This window comes from Triturus cristatus, chromosome 5_1 (assembly GCF_964204655.1).
Source record: "Triturus cristatus chromosome 5_1, aTriCri1.1, whole genome shotgun sequence".
Lineage (NCBI taxonomy): Eukaryota > Metazoa > Chordata > Amphibia > Caudata > Salamandridae > Triturus > Triturus cristatus.
Window position 1 is genome coordinate 130,729,149 of NC_140587.1, and position 12,364 is coordinate 130,741,512.

At 44.2% G+C, this 12,364-nt stretch overlaps 1 protein-coding gene across 3 annotated transcripts in view; it reads left to right on the forward strand.

The window, feature by feature from the left end:
• GPT (glutamic--pyruvic transaminase) overlaps positions 1-12,364 on the forward strand; it is a 424,858-nt gene that overhangs the window by 124,583 nt on the left and 287,911 nt on the right. The window contains exon 1 of one of the 3 annotated variants that reach the window (XM_085604574.1): positions 4,195-4,405. The exons of the other annotated variants lie outside the window; for them this stretch is intronic. The gene's annotated coding sequence lies outside the window, so the exon portion shown is untranslated. Of the gene's footprint in view, positions 1-4,194; positions 4,406-12,364 lie in introns of those variants that run through there. 3 annotated transcript variants of the gene reach the window in all.

Genomic DNA, 12,364 nt, shown 5'->3' on the forward strand with positions numbered 1-12,364 from the left:
GGCCTGGTTACGGGATCCTTTTGTAGCCTTGAGTGATGCCAGAGTGACAGAATGGCCGGTCCGGGCCTGGTTACGGGATCCTTTTGTAGCCTTGAGTGATGCCAGAGTGACAGAATGGCCGGTCCGGGCCTGGTTACGTGATCCTCTTGTAGCCCTGAGTGATGCCAGAGTGACAGAATGGCCGGTCCGGGCCTGGTTACGGGATTCTCTTGTAGCCGTGAGTGATGCCAGAGTGACAGAGTTGCCGGTCTGGGCCTGGTTACAGGATTCTCTCACAGACTGGGGTGATGGCATAGAGACAGAAGGGCCAGTCTGGGCCTGGTTACAGGATTCTCTCACAGACCGGGTTGATGCCAGAGTGACAGAATGGCCAGTCCGGGCCTTATTGTAGGATTCTCTCACAGACCGGGGCGATGCCATGAGACATCTGGACCTTCCGCACTGTGTCCCGGTTACAGCTCTAGGACTGTAAACACCTTCTTGTCATTTCGGAACAGGTTATCCAGTAAATGTTTTATCCATTCTAAGGCTCGCATTTTCCAATACTAGTGCAGGACTGCAAGAACCAGAATGCAAAGCAAAGAAATAACCCAGGATGAGCTACTCACAGCTGACATGGGATAACTTCAGATTTTGAGGGGTGCTGCTCACGTCCGCACGCAGCTACAATAAGGCGATGAATTATACAGCCATTAATTATAGTTTACATTTTGGAAGGATTTGTACTACCGGAGTATGGGTAGTGGTTAAATTGTGCCGGTGGGTGCTGGTATGCACCACCAGTAGGTATTTCAGAGGACAGCACACAACCAATAGTTGCATTCACCGCCTTCACAGTTTAGTGTGTCAGCTGCACGCACACTATGACCTATCCTGTTAATAATAACAGAAACACTTGAGAGGGGAGCTGACACACTAGCCAGTGAGGGCTGTGAATGGAATTATTCATCACACTCTCTGCACTCTGATTGGATCACAGATGGCTCTTGTTTCCAGATGAAAGAGTTTTGGGCACTGCACTCATTTCTTTACAAACTGATGAGGGAGTACGGGTGTATTTAGACAAAATGCAGGACAGGGCATACACATCAAGAGTAGTAGAACACTCGCAAACCAAATGTCATCCTGGCATAAATTTGAATAAGCATTGGCAAAGCCAAGGGGTCTGACATTGGCTGCAAAGGCATTTGGGTTTGTCAATGCTTGTTTTGTTTTGGCAAGATTTATGCCAACTTTAATTTTGAAGAAACTGCTGAGACCTCATCATTCAAAGAAAGTACAAATATTTTTGGGGGGTCTCAAACAGTACAAATTGTCATCGTAGTCCCTGGCACTGATGGGGGGCTACTTTCTGTGGATGAGCTCCTTGTGAAAGAACAGAATTAGGCCACAATTGTCTGATATCACACGTGTTGTGACCTGCCATTTATTTTGTAATAGAATAAATGCATTGTTAATGCGGAATGCTTGTCGACATGTTTCGTTAAAAGTGACTTCATCTATTTGCATTCTTTAAAAGTGCACATGATAATGTGTCCGTTTGGAAACTGCCTTTTGTGAAAGATTGGTGTCTGCCGACAGCTGGGTTTGAGGGGTGCGAGGGGGTGCTGGCAGCGTTTTGATATCGGTGAGAGCTGGCCACAGAAGAACACGCACACAGTGCAGGCACTCACACACGCATAGTGCACTGCAGGCACACTCGCGCACAAGGCTAGTGACGTCAGATAAACGCACGTCGCTTGGAAGGTAATGTAGGACAGAGCCCTTGAGGCTGCACAGACCACCCCTGTTCTGCTTGCTACAGGTCTCTCTCCGTGTGTCCAGGGTCACGCAGAGAGCTGACGAGCCCTGTACTCCCCTGATCCATTGGGGTCTGAGCGGTTCTCTTCCAGTCCAGGTTACGCACAGCCTGTTCCTCAGGTCTTGTGAAACCCGAGACGTGGCCATGCGCAGTGCACACCTACCGTGGCCTTGACACGGCACTTCACCGGCACCGCTTGGAAGGTAGGTCGGTGCGCCTTGTGCTTATCTTCGCAGGGCTCGATTAGACCCTGCTGTCGGCCACGGTGTGACGCGGGCCCTCTCCACCCCTGGCAGGCCGAGGCCGCCCTGGTGAACTTCAGAGGAGCGCTGCTGGATTCTCAGCAGTAACTCCGCATTGGGGTACACAGAGGCTCTATGTGCCTAGAAACCCCTCGGGAGCAGAGAGGCGCCTGCGCTGGTAGTCATACGTACCTAACCCGATCCTGCCAAGCCCACCGTCCTGCTGTCCATCGGTGTACCGGTACTCTCCCTGGCTAAGGACAAGCTCCGGTACTGAAGGGTGGTTCATTCAGAACTGCCGGTACTGGGTACAGGTGTGTACCGGCGCATTTAAAGCACTGCACACAGGGCTGATCGCATAATGGCAATGGTGTGCACAGACATAGACGTGCAAGGTACCCATGAACGCGTTAGCTGACAAGCAAGATACCTATGCAGACACAACACAAACAGAGACACACAGACACACACACACGCAAAGACAGATGACAAACCGACCGATGGACAGACCCATACCTGTCCGACCGGATTTACTTATGCTATTTAGGGCCTCATACCTAAAGTGGTAAAAGAGCAGTGTCCTGGACTCCACCCTTGGCCTCTCCTTGTGAACATCACTCGCCCTGTGTGAGTCACTCTGTTAGTGTCCATGGCTTCAAACCCTCCTTCTCTTATGATCTCTAATAGGTAACACATGTTCTCTACATAGGTCTCCCATCCTTGGCCTCTTAGGATACAGTACGGACTGCGTGCACATTGTTACCTTTTTTGGCCTCTTTGCTACAGATGTAGCTCAGTAGCATTGCAATTAAATGACCGGGACTCTCGGAATGTCTCATGTAGGACTGACCGATTGTTCCTGTACAACAGACACAATGCATCGGGTACTGAGCTTTCCTTTTACAAATCATGGTACTTAAGTGTGTAAGTGCTAGCGGGCCAGGAAAATAAAGACTACAACTCCCAGAGTGCACTGTTAAAAACATGACTGCCCAGGCCTAGAAATACATCCAAAATGTCTTCGGTAAAGACATGCCTTGTTATATAGCTGTGCTGTGGCAACATATGATGGAAAGAACGCTGAATGACTCAAACATTTACCACCAGCAAGAGATCTGGGTTACATTTATTGTTCTTTTGCCCACTACGCCACCCCAGTTTAGACCAAGCCATATGCAAATCAGTCTTGACCCTGCTCCTCATAGGAACAGTCCAGCTCGAAATGACAAGCCAGGTCCGCCCTGGACCGGAAACAAGCATCCTGGGACCGGTCTTGGGCCTGTGTTCAGGCTGTCATAGAGCTGGCAGCGCCACTTGCCCCACTCAAGTCATTTCTTCCTACATCTGCGAAATATCTGTCAGGAAGTCGGAGATAACCCTACAGCCAGACCTGAAACGTGAAACAAGTAATATAACAGTAGATGCGGGGCTCCCGCAGACGCAGGGACATGTGTGACTGCCTCTGTGACACTGAAGCCCTTGCTGCGGGGCTTTCATTTAAGTTTCTCCTAGTCCAGGTTTACAAGCAAGGACAGAATCCAGTCCCGTTGTAACTTGGGAACTGTAGTCACCCAGTCTCCTTAAGACTGAGTTCAAATGCAGGAGTGACAACCCCAGCACACAAAAGATACTCAGACCTGGTTACATGTCCACAAGCTGGATTGCTGAACATTGTGTAATGGTCCGCATGGCCCCCGTCAAGGTGACGAAGCACTGCATTTCCCAGAATGCATTAGGTCACTAAAAGCACAGCCAAGAGTAAGAATAGTTCCCTCGTGCTGTGAAGTCAGAGGATTGCTGCCAAGATCTCAAGATTGTCAGTGTCATGTGTGAGTACTTTACCAAAGCTTGTTTTTTCCTTTGCATCCTGGGGTGAGTAGTCCTATGTTTATAATGGGAAACCAAACAACAAGTTCCAAAAACTACAAAGGATAACACAGCAGTAAACAAGCCAGTCATGGCAGGTATGTGGTCGCTTGAGCTCTCACCTGTGCATTCTGGGACTTGCAGTTTTCTTCGTTAAGTTTTATGAGAAATCCCACCATTGAAAGCGCTCCTGGGTAAAAAGCCAGCGCCGAGTGTCACGTTAAGATATAGGAGCACGTGACAGATATGACTCGACAAATGTGCAGCGATGTCGCTGTGTCCGATGAGTGTGGCAGGTCCAAAACCCTGGATGCCCACTCCAGGCACACACCCCTGTCAGCTGCTCCCCGTGGCCGGAGGCGGCACGACGAACTGATTGGACCGCTGGGGTCAGAGGGCGAAGCCAGGCCAGAACAGGGAGCTGCTCACAGCGCTGCGCCCGGCGGAATTAAACGCTTCCAGGCGCTGGCCCAATTACAAATAACCATCGGCAACGGTGAGTAACGGCGATGGGACGGGCCAGAAAAGGAGGGGTTGGGGGATTATTAAGGATAACGTTTTTTCTCACTACCTTGTAACCTTGCGCTGTCATGTGCCCGCGGAGAGAGATGGTCTTTTATCAGAAGCAGATTCCAAACTACTTAATAAGAAGTTTAGAGAATGTAACCTTAAAGACAAAAATCACAAGACATGGTCAGCAAGCAAACTAAATACTGGGTTTCCAGATCATGAGCTGGTACGTTTTAAAAGCATAAACAAACTTTAAGAAGATGTCCCCCCCCCCCCCCCCGCCCCCCGGAACCCCAACGTTCCTCAGGTGCCAAGAGACAGCGCTCACGTTTGCACACTCTCTTGTATGAGGAGTTTAACCATCCATGTTTTTCCGTTGCATTCTGGTCATTGTAGTCCTGAGTATATCACTATAAAGTCGGAAATAAATGTCCCAGATTTTTTGGGGAAGTGTAAAGGATTAGCAGCGCGCGCATAGAACAGGACGTATTTCGACGGGCTCGGAGACGGGCGGGGGTAATCTGGGACGTTCATAATTGACCTCTTCGCGCCCGCTATCGTCATCGGACAAAACATAGAAGTGGTGACCCTTAGTATTAAGTGCGATAGGAAATACCCTGATATCTACATAGACATAACTGTTTGAGGTTTAGATGTGCATACAATGTGCCACACAAGCCGGGCCACCATCACGGAGCCCGTCACCAGCAGGGTTAAGACTCACGGGTTTCCTTCGTTCATAAATTAAAAGCGCAGGCGGAATGAAGGCTCGAAGGCTGAGAGGATGCGCTGTCAGCATCTTTTATTGTGAATATATTTATAAGCTGTTTGTTCTGTCCATGTTTTCTGTGCGAATGTGAGTTTGTGGGGTGAGGCATGTCTAGGGTATTGTGTCCAGTTCAGGGGGTCACATCTGGAGTAATGCACCCTGCTGAGTGGCCACATCTGGAGAACTGCTTACAGCTCTGAAGGCCACACCTGGAGCACTGCTTCCAGCTTTGAAGGGCACATCTGGAGTAATGCACCCTGCTGAGTGGCCACATCTGGAGAACTGCTTACAGCTCTGAAGGCCACACCTGGAGCACTGCTTCCAGCATTGAAGGGCACATCTGGAGTGATGACCCCTTCTGGGTGGCCACATCTGGAGAACTGCTTACAGCTCTGAAGGCCACACCTGGAGCACTGCTTCCAGCATTGAAGGGCACATCTGGAGTAATGCACCCTGCTGGGTGGCCACATCTGGAGAACTGCTTACAGCTCTGAAGGCCACACCTGGAGCACTGCTTCCAGCATTCAAGGGCACATCTGGAGTAATGCACCCTGCTGGGTGGCCACATCTGGAGAACTGCTTACAGCTCTGAAGGCCACACCTGGAGCACTGCTTCCAGCATTCAAGGGCACATCTGGAGTAATGCACCCTGCTGGGTGGCCACATCTGGAGAACTGCTTACAGCTCTGAAGGCCACACCTGGAGCACTGCTTCCAGCATTGAAGGGCACATCTGGAGTGATGACCCCTTCTGGGTGGCCACATCAGGAGAACTGCTTCCTGTTGTGGACCCAAATGTTCAGAAACCTACAGGCACATTGGGGACTGTTGAGGCTCACGGAGAGAGGCTTAATGGGGGAGCTTGCACAATGGTCTGTGCAGTGTTTTGTGACAATATGTGAGCTGTGAATATTGAATGGCGTAGAAAGACAGGCTAGAGAACTATACGGGTGTTGCAACTGTATGTGTGGCTCCTTGTTTCTCGCACCTGCCAGCCCATCTCCTTCCTTCTCCCTCTTGTCTCTGTGCGCTCCTTGTCCCCCTTCCTGCTTGCTTGCCCCTCTTCTTCACCCTGCACAAGTGACTCTCTACTTCCCAAAGCGGACACCGTAGACTCTTATCCAGCATAAATAAGTGTCGCCCAGAGATTCCACTTAAGTGAAGTACTCCAGAAAAAACCCATTCCTCTCCATCATCCTTCAGAGAAAGGACAGCACAGGATTCTAGGATCTGGTGAAAGCCAGTGGCTCCGCTGGCGGCCCCTCAGATCCAGTCCCCCTTGAAAATATTAAAGAGAATTCTACTGTGACCATCAGCAGATCTCCCAACAATGAACATAACCAACCATTGTCCATCTGCGGGACTTTAAAAAACATACGCCTGACCATTAATCAAGAAAAGCAACCGGGACACAGAAGACCCTAATAACTATGGCCCAGTTTCTATTGGACTCTTCCTTGGAATATAACGGGCCCAAAACATGTCGACTCTGCGGCCACAACAAAGAGGATTTTATTCACATTATTTGTATATGTTCCAAATTACACGTAGCACGAGTTTAAATGCTAAGAAAAGCCTTGAATCTTAGAGTAATAAGGACATGTAGAGTGGCTATAATAACAGGGCTAGATCCTACAGACCCTCCAATGAACTGTAAATTGATAACATGTTTGGACTCTTACGAACAGGTCCTGAAAACTGATAACTCATTGTTAAATTAGGATGAGAAAGCCACGATCCTTCAGAGCTTCATTATGTACATTCTGCAAATTTAAAATCTGTTAACAGAAATAAAAGGCGCAGGTATAGAATAAGTATTATGAATTATAGAACGTAAAAATCTCATTTTATAGATCTTGTGAGTTTTAAAATCTGTTAAATTAAACAAAAGGAACAGGAATTGAATCAGTATTTAGGAATTATAGAATGTGTATGTGTGTGTGTGTATATGTGTGTATATATATATATATATTCACTGAAAAAACCATAGGTTTCACACATGTTATAGTTAGCTGGACATTTTACTCGTAAAAAACCATTGAAATTGCCCCGTTATAGTTAGTTCAGCTAACTATAACTCGCGCGCCCGCAATGCACTGCTGATGACGTCACATATTACATCACTCATGACATGGTCAGTGACATCACTCATGACATCACTGATGACATCTCAAATGACATCACTGATGATCTCACTGATGACATCATCCAGTGAATGTGTGTTTTTCTGAAAATTAAATATGTTTTATATATGTATATCTCAAGGTCGATTGAAGAATAAATGGGTATATTACTGTCTAAATGGATGATTTCTTTTTGAAAAATTGATTGTGTAACTGACTGATTAAGTGTATCATAGTGAATACATGGCTTAGTGAGTAATGTTTAAATATGTAAATATCTGTATCAGTCTCTCACTTTGTGTATGAGTGGCTGCATGGGTTGGTGAGTAGCTACATAGGTGTCTATATAGGATATTAGTTGGTTTTTTGAGTATCAGTATGAGTGTCTGCATGGTTTGGTGGAGGGTATTACGTAGTGCATAGGTGCATGAATGACTGACTCACTGTTTGTATGTGTTTAACACAGCATGTGTGCAGGACTGTATGGGTGGATGAGTGTGTGTATGGGTGTGTTAGTGAGTGAATGACTGTCTCAATAGTGTCTTTATGAGTAACTACATATGTTTTAAACTAGTATATGTGACTATTGGTGTATATAAGTGAGTATATGTGAGAGTGAGAGATTGAAAGAGTTCCTGTATGAATAAGTATGTGTTTCTATAAGTGATTGTTTAAAAGACTAAGTATGTGTAAGTTTCTGTAGAAGTAAGTGTGGTGGTGTGTGTATAACTGTATATGCAAGTAAATGGATGTTTGATTCTTTATTAGCATGAGTGACTATGTGTGTAAGTAACTCTATGGATGAGTGGCATTGTGTGACAGGATGTATAGGTGTATGAGTACATATGATGAGTGAGTACATGTATGAGTGACTGTATTGAACAGTTGGTGAATGAATGGATGTGTATGTGGATCTTAGAATTACTGAAGAGGTTGTTGTTACTGGTATTGGTATGTCAATTCGTTTGTAAATTTTAGTCTCTATTTTTGTATGTGTGTATCAAAAGTTATATTAGGGTGAGAGGAGGTCTGCCACTCTATCACAAGGATGATGTCATCAGTGAGGTCATCAGTGATGTCATTTGAGATGTCATCAGTGATGTCATGAGTGATGTCACTGACCATGTCATGAGTGATGTAATATGTGACGTCATCAGCAGTGCATTGCGGGCGCGCGAGTTATAGTTAGCTGAACTAACTATAACGGGGCAATTTCAATGGTTTTTTACGAGTAAAATGTCCAGCTAACTATAACATGTGTGAAACCTATGGTTTTTTCAGTGAATTTCTAAGGTTTTTTAAATGCTAATTCCTAACTATAACGTGTGTGAAACCCATGGTTTTTTCAGTGAATTTGCAAGGTTTTTTAAATGCTAATTCCTAACTATAACGTGTGTGAAACCCATGGTTTTTTCAGTGAATTTGCAAGGTTTTTTAAATGCTAATTTTTTTTTTTTCTTCTATTTTTTCTAACATATTTTTATTTTAATTTTCTTACCTTTTATTAAGACTATGATTAAATTTTTAAAATTCTTTAATATGTTTGTTTTAATATATTTTTTAAAATAAACATGTAAAATTTATTTGCAGTACTTTTTTTCTATTTTTTTTTTTATTTTTTTAGTACGCGTACCGTAAGCTCACGGTAAGCGTACGGTTTACGCAACGTCCGTAATTTTCCTATGCTGCTTGCGTATAGTTACGCAATTTGCGTAGCCGCGCGTACTCCGCGTGGGACGCGTACGCGTGTACGCTACACGCGCACGTTACGCGGAAGTGCCGGGAGTGACTGTTATGCGCATGCGCGCAAGCGCGTGTCTTTTTTACGCGCATGCGCACTTTTGCCGTAAGCGTACCGTAAGCGTACCGTAAGCGTACGGTAGGTCATGTGATCATGAAACACAACTTTTGATTGGTTGAAACTACTTTCAGTTCTAGAACTCTCCTACACCACACCCATTCCCCTCATTTCTGCTTGTGATCCCTTGGGAGAAGGAGCTGGTTTGTCTTTGGGATACGATGGCAGAACAGCAGAGCTCTTCTGAGAGTGAGGCTAGCACTAGCAGCACTGTCTTGAGGCAGAGATCGAGGAAACAAAAGCCCTCTTATGTATGGGATTATTTTACTTTTCCTGAAGGCCAGCAAAAGGTAAATGCACCCTTAGTGACTTGTAAGCTGTGTAAGCCTGTACTTTCTAGAGGTAATCCTAACAGGAAGTATTCCTTTGGGAATCACACCATGAAGAGACACCTCCAGGATGTACACAGAAGGACACATGGTCATCTTTTTGGAGGTAACTCTTCAGAAAGACAAGCCAGTACATCCACAGCAGCTCAGCCTGGACCATCATCTGCAGGTCTGACTCCTTCTTCTGCAGGTCAGGTGAGCCCTTCATCTGTGGGGGGAGAATCTCCTTTTGCTGGCCCTCTGGAAATCAACCCTCGATTTCGGAAGGTTGATATTCGATGCACATTTTGTCAAGATCTAATTTGCTATAGGGAGACCAGTGTTTCCCTAGTGAACAACAAAATAGATCAGCACATTTGTCGCTTTGAATAATTTTCCCATGCTTCCTTTCCTCTGTCCCTGCATGAACACAACGGTTCTTTTAAGAGCCAACCTTATCTTTCATCTTTTTTTTACATATGTTTTTAAAAACTTTTTTTTTTTTTTTACCGTACGCGTACGGTGCGCGTACCTTTTTTTTATTTTTTAAAAAAAACACTAAAAATCAATATACACATTACAAGGTCCTTGAGAGACTACAATTATTATTATTGACTTACCATACTCGCTCAAAAAAATATTTATTCATTTGTTTTTAAAAAAAATAGTTTTAAAAATGGTTCTAGTTTTCGAAATTTTTCTATATCTATCTGGAAAAAAAGAAAAAAGTATTAATATTTTTAAAACATTTTATAATACAGTACACATATTTAAATTTTTTTCCCAAAAATATTTTACAGACTGAAACCTGAAAACCCCACTCGCTTGTAAATACTGTGCATGATTATACATGGCAAGCACATGGGTGTGTGCTAAGAGTCTGCTTCTTCCCCCAAAAATTCGCTCCCCCTTTCCATCTAATGCAACTGTGAAATCACCAGAGCAATACGCAATAAATCTCTGCCTATAATTCCTCTCTGCACACAGAGTCATGTTTTCACATTAGTCCCAAAACGAAATTTCTTTGCCAATTTGAAAGCACACTTACTGCTCTTTTTTTTTCGGGGCAAGTGAAAATCACTTTTACAGACTGACACATTATGAAACCACTTTTTTTGATTTTCTTAAATGCACATGTCCAAACTTCTTTTTCAGACCACCTCCATGTGTAACCTGGGTGACTGCCTACACTCCAGCAAGGGCAACCAGCCTTAGTGATGCTGAATGTATTTGCATTACAGACTGAAACCTGAAAACCCCACTTGCTTGTACATACTGTGCATGATTATACATGGCAAGCACATGGGTGTGTGCTAAGAGTCTGCTTCTTCCCCCAAAAATTCGCTCCCCCTTTCCATCTAATGCAACTGTGAAATCACCAGAGCAATACGCAATAAATCTCTGCCTATAATTCCTCTCTGCACACAGAGTCATGTTTTCACATTAGTCCCAAAACGAAATTTCTTTGCCAATTTGAAAGCACACTTACTGCTCTTTTTTTTTCGGGGCAAGTGAAAATCACTTTTACAGACTGACACATTTTGAAACCACTTTTTTTTTATTTATTTAAATGCACATGTCCAAACTGCTTTTTCAGACCACCACCATGTGTATTCTCGGTGACTGCCTACACTCCAGCAAGGGCAACCAGCCTTAGTGATGCTGAATGTATTTGCATTACAGACTGAAACCTGAAAACCCCACTCGCTTGTAAATACTGTGCATGATTATACATGGCAAGCACATGGGTGTGTGCTAAGAGTCTGCTTCTTCCCCCAAAAATTCGCTCCCCCTTTCCATCTAATGCAACTGTGAAATCACCAGAGCAATACGCAATAAATCTCTGCCTATAATTCCTCTCTGCACACAGAGTCATGTTTTCACATTAGTCCCAAAACGAAATTTCTTTGCCAATTTGAAAGCACACTTACTGCTCTTTTTTTTTCGGGGCAAGTGAAAATCACTTTTACAGACTGACACATTATGAATCCACTTTTTTGATTTTTTTAAATGCACATGTCCAAACTGCTTTTTCAGACCACCTCCATGTGTAACCTGGGTGGCTGCCTACATTCCAGCAAGGGCAACCAGCCTTAGTGATGCTGAATGTATTTGCATTACAGACTGAAACCTGAAAACCCCACTCGCTTGTAAATACTGTGCATGATTATACATGGCAAGCACATGGGTGTGTGCTAAGAGTCTGCTTCTTCCCCCAAAAATTCGCTCCCCCTTTCCATCTAATGCAACTGTGAAATCACCAGAGCAATACGCAATAAATCTCTGCCTATAATTCCTCTCTGCACACAGAGTCATGTTTTCACATTAGTCCCAAAACGAAATTTATTTGCCAATTTGAAAGCACACTTACTGCTCTTTTTTTTTCGGGGCAAGAGAAAATCACTTTTACAGACTGACACATTTTGAAACCACTTTTTTTTGATTTATTTAAATGCACATGTCCAAACTGCTTTTTCAGACCACCACCATGTGTATTCTCGGTGACTGCCTACACTCCAGCAAGGGCAACCAGCCTTAGTGATGCTGAATGTATTTGCATTACTGAGTCCAACCTCAAACCCTTAAACTATTCTTTTTTTTTTCCAGTACACCTTAATTTATTGTGAAAACATACTCCATATTATTTTACATGTTCCTCACATTTAAATTTCTCCCAAAACAGAAAATGATAAACGCAACTACAACAAAAACAATTTCCATTTCTATTATTCATTTCTTAAGTTACCACATACATCCCCTCTCAAACTGTAAACTCACCTTTAAAATTAGTTAGTTGTGAAAGAAATGTGACACTCAAACAGCAGATTATCAGAGCCAGGATCTCTGTTGTGTTCACCTCTCTCCTCTCAGCAGAACCAGATAATGGC